We start from the raw sequence: 5,497 nt of genomic DNA on the forward strand, positions 1-5,497 counted from the left end.
GATAATATTTTATTTATTTTAGTACCGAAAAATAATACTCGTAATGAGTTTATCGCGAACGAAAATTTCACTGTTCTATCACTTATAATAACCAAGTAATTAAATTAACAAAAGTAATTATTTTATGCGGGCACCGCCAGCCGAAATGCCCGAATCCGTGTTAGAAGGAGACAAACATATGTGCGAGCCATATATTTCACGTGCACGCTATTAGCCCATTCCTACGGTGTTAAAGTGGTCAGTAAATTTGTAGTAAAAATGTCAATTTGCGCGGCTTGATTTGTTATTCTGATAGAATGTTCGTTTTGCTTTTTTACGAATGTTCCAGTATTACTCGTCGCAAGGAACATTTGCGGTTTTGGCACGCAGTAAAAAAGGCAAAATTAACTGTATAATAATTATAGTGAGAGCGGTTGTAATTATTTAGAACTTTCTTAAATCTGTAACTATCACTAGTTAGACGCCCACCAATTCACATTCTCTCATCCATTCATTCAACAGTCATTTTCTGCCGCGGTTTGAAGTGACTTTTTTCGATTTTGTACAGCATTGTTATTCCATAAAAATGAGGCGTGCCCTTTATAAGAATCATCAGTATTCCGGAAAAAGAGCGAATCCAAGACTAAGTGCAAACGGGATGAAACGTCAGCACGGCGAATCGGAATACAGGTAAGTATTATGAAATTATTTCAAAATATTTTATTATTTTTTAAATATTTTCTCGGTACCTACCTAACTAACTAACCATCACGCTTGTTATTTTATGACCCATGTCGCTCGTTTGGTATAGGGTGATTCATATTTAATGTTGCTCAAAAATTATACTCCTTTAATGCCTTTATATTATATCTTTTAGTTCCCACAAACACTGGCGCGGAAATAAAGAAAACAAGTGTTCGAATGACGAGACCCAGGAGGATAAATCCAGGACTGCTTCTCTGTGAGAAAGATGATGAATTAATTGGACAAAGTAGACCAATTCAAGCTATCGGACAAAATATTAAAACAAACATTGAAAGAAAAAGGATCTTACAAAAAAAAGAAATATGGACAGAATATGTGAAAAGAATAAAAAATAAATAAATAAGTAAATAAAAAATCTTTTACTATCGTCGTTCCCGCCAGGCATCGTGAGTTCAATTCCACAGCTGGCTAATTCCTCCATCACGACCCAGGCAACGCTTTCCGCTTACTGTGATGGCAGTTTTACAACTAGTTTATGGACACCGTGTATAAGATATTTGTACAAAAAGTTTTTTTTTTTCAATCACCTTTCTGCCCTATAAAGGATTTACTATTATTAACATGACATGTTTGTCATTTGTGAAAATAAAATATACCCATTTACAAAATACAAAAAGTTTTTTAATGTGAAAAGGCGACTTCATATGCACACTGTAGGCATCGTCTTTGTGGACACTCATATATTACGACGCACGTGGCGAGCTGATTTCAAAACAATGCCTATATTATTTATATGCGAGATGATGTTACGAGAGCCCTTTCTGACTTGTGCATATGACAAATTTGTTTCTCCGTCTGGCAATTCTAACCACTTCGTTGGTTTGATGAATGCGCCCCATAGAAATGTAAGAAAAAGTGTAACCTTTTGACTTATTCGCGAAATATTTGTGAGCAAGCAACCGCGCGAATACATGGTTACTATGTAGGTATATACCTACATCGCTTGGTATGATTATGTCCATTTAGCAAAAGCGGCCTTTAACCTTTCCTCATCTGTGGTGTGTATTTACTACACATTGCTTCTAATATCTTTAATAACTCTATAAATATAATAAATTCTGGGTTCAGATTTTAGGTATTCCTCCGTTATACATTTGTGCACTGAATTAAAAAATAATATTTAACATAGTTTTCAAATTCAATTAAAAATCAGAGTTTTTTGTAAGAAATCGGGAGCAAATATACCAATACAATCAACCGTGTGCCATTGCTACGCGAAGAGTTTGCGAGGAAATTACACGCTATTGATGTCCCGCTTTACTTCGCTATGCGTGCACATGAGAAATCCACTTGTCCCCAGTTCTATTTTTCTATTTCGACCATCGATACCTACGGCCGCATTGTGTAGCTTCGTCTCGTGACCAACTTGTGCAGGGGTACTAAACTGAATCATTATTTCCGTTCGATAATTAAATTAATAATTTTTGTAAGTACTTTTTCATTTATTTCCGAATACTGTGTTATACTATTACCTTATATTATAGTATTGAAAAGTGTGTATTACGTAACTATTTATTCGTGCGCTTTCGTCATTTAATCATTGATCTAAGATTTATTTTTGAATATTTATTTCACATTTTAGATTTTTTTTCTTATTCGTTATAATATTCAGTTAAGCAATACTGCGTTTTACATTATTTCCAAACCACTTCCATTTTAGGAAGAATAATGACTGACAGAAATTTAACAGAAGAAGAGATAGCGCAAGAACTTGATTATGATAGTGATATTGAGTTTGAAATGAACAATGACATATCAGATACTGAAGATTTGGTTGAACATTTAGAAGAATCAGACTCGGAATCGACTAGTGAAAATGAAGACGAGTGAGAAATACTAGTTTCAAAACACGGATTCGAATGGAGTGTATTACCACCATCATCATCGAGACGTCGGCAATGCAATATTGTCAATGAAACTTCCGGCCTGAAAAATGGTAGTTTATTATCTAACACAATAAGAGAAATGTTTGCTTTATTTATAAGCGCAGATATGGTGACAGAAATATGCCAAGAAACGAATCGTCAATTGAGGCGTTTACCCGGGAATATGATTGAGCAATTATCCGAAGATGAATTATATGCTTTCATCGGTATAATGCTTGCTTCCGGCAGAAATCGCACCCGAAAACTAAGTTTGAATGAGTTGTGGACAAGTGAAAGTCCATTTCGTCAGCCGTTTTTCACGGCAGCTATGTCTCGAAACAGGTTCATAAATATTTATAGTCAGATCCGTTTTGATAATAGAGATACAAGACGAGAGAGATTTGAAGCTTCTTCAGACAAGCTAGAGCCAATTAAGTCGATTTTCAGTAAATTGGTAGATGCGTGTAAATCAAATTACTCTCCATCGCTTGATATAACCGTGGATGAGCGTTTGGCGGCGTTTAGAGGTAAATGTCCATTTTGGGTATATATGAAGTTAAAGCCAGCCAGGTATGGCTTCAAAATATGGATCGCTGCAGATGCTAAAACCGCATATATATGTAACATGCAAATATACAGCGGTATGATAAATAATAAAAGAGAAATAAATCAAGGCAATCGTGTCGTTATGGAATTGGTGGAACCTCAATATGGCACCAATAGAGGCGTAACCACAGATAATTTTTTTACGTCAGTACCACTGGCGGACAATCTTTTGTCTAAAAATCTGACCATAACTGGCACTCTTCGCAAAAATAAGAGGGAAATCCCTAAAGAGTTTTTGCCATCAAAAGAAAGGCCATTGTATTGTAGCCAGTTTGGTTTAACATCAAATAAAACACTTGTATCATATGTGCCTCAGCAAAATAAAGCAGTTTTGCTCTTATCAACTCAATTCCTTGGAAATGAAATAAGCCAAACCGATACAAAAAAACAGATATTATTTTACATTACAATAAAACCAAAGGTGCTGTTGACACAGGGGACAAAATGACCTCCGAGTATTCGCGTGTAAGGTCGACAAGAAGATGGCCGTTTCGCTTGTTCATGGAAATGTTAGACATTGCTGCACTGAACACATATTTACTATGGATTCAAAAGTATCCGGAGTGGAAAAAAAATAATAGAAGTAAAAGGAAATTATTCATAAGACAGCTAGGTTTAGAGTTGGCTAAGCCCAATGTAATGAAAAGAAAAAACAGCACGGTCAAATTTCACAAACAACAACAAGATGCTTTCGAGACAGTTTTGTCATATTATCAAGAAACACCACCCGCAACTGCTGTTACGAATGATATTACGAGTGATTCAAGAAATGTACTAGTGTCCCGAGCACCGTCGAAAACTTGCAGATTTTGCCAATACAACACAAAAAAAAGAAGCACCATAGTTTGTCATATTTGTCAAAAATCCGTATGCAAAAGCCACAGAAAAGAAAAAATATATATTTCCTGTCACAATTGCGATGCAATTTAGATTAACAATTTTATATATTTGGTTTTAAATTTTTATTATTTTTAATTTCACTGTATTGTTTTGTTCTTACATAATTTTGCTGTTATATTTAAATATAATGCATGTGGAATTTTTAATGTTTATTTTATCAATATAATATTTCTTTTTACACATTTGTTTATTTCATTTAAAAAAAAAATAGTTTGAAACCCCTGCAAGACTGGCAGCGTAAACACGCAAAGCTGTGTGCGTATAGTCCAGCGCCCATCAGCGGAATCAGCCGCCATTCGGTCACGGACCGTCGTTAGATAAGCACCCTTCGCACGTTTTTTTAGCATCTGCCGATGGTTTTTTCATGTTTTCAGCTATTAAATTACAATTATTATCACTTTTGACATAAAATATAATAAACATAAGCGATTGGCTATGAATATTCATATTTTTCCGATTTAAAATCGCTTATTTTAAGATGTGTATTGACTACACAGCACCGTAACGCGTGTATTTTTTAAGGATTGCATTATATTTAAATATAACAAAAAAATTATGTAAGAACAAAACAATACAGCGAAATTAAAAATAATAAAAATTTCAAACCAAATATATTAAATTGTTAATCTAAATTCCATCGCAATTGTGGCAGGAAATATATATTTTTTCTTTTCTGTGGCTTGTGCATACAGATTTTTGACAAATATGACAAACTATGGTGCTTCTTTTTTTTGTGTTGTATGGGCAAAATCTGCAAGTTTTCGACGGTGCTCGGGACACTAGTACATTTCTTGAATCACTCGTAATATCATTCGTAACAGCAGTTGCCGGTGGTGTTTCTTGATAATATGACAAAACTGTCTCGAAAGCATCTTGTTGTTGTTTGTGAAATTTGACCGTGCTGTTTTTTCTTTTCATTACATTGGGCTTAGCCAACTCTAAGCCTAGCTGTCTTATGAATAATTTCCTTTTACTTCTATTATTTTTTTTCCACTCCGGATACTTTTTAATCCATAATAAATATGTGTTCAGTGCAGCAATGTCTAACATTTCCATGAACAAACGAAACGGCCATCTCCTTGTCGACCTTAAACACGAATACTCGGAGGTCATTTTGTCCCCTGTGTCAACGGCACCCTTGGTTTTTGTAATGTAAAATTATATCCGGTTTTTTTGTATCGGTTTGGCTTATTTCATTTCCAAGGAATTGAGTTGACAGCAGCAAAACTGCTTTATTTTGCTGAGGCACATATGACACAAGTGTTTTATTTGATGTAAAACCAAACTGGCTACTATACAATGGCCTTTCTTTTGATGGCAAAAACTCTTTAGGGATTTCCCTCTTATTTTTGCGAAGAGTGCCAGTTATGGTCAGATTTTTA

The 5,497-nt window shown here is 34.7% G+C and overlaps 1 pseudogene; it reads left to right on the forward strand.

Moving 5' to 3' along the window:
* Positions 1-2,412: 2,412 nt before the first annotated feature.
* On the forward strand, positions 2,413-5,162 carry LOC149414408 (uncharacterized; annotated as a pseudogene).
* The last annotated feature ends 335 nt before the right edge of the window (positions 5,163-5,497 follow it).

Source organism: Hesperophylax consimilis, chromosome 20 (assembly GCF_061612785.1).
Source record: "Hesperophylax consimilis isolate HC1 chromosome 20, BYU_Hcon_1.0, whole genome shotgun sequence".
NCBI classification, from domain to species: domain Eukaryota; kingdom Metazoa; phylum Arthropoda; class Insecta; order Trichoptera; family Limnephilidae; genus Hesperophylax; species Hesperophylax consimilis.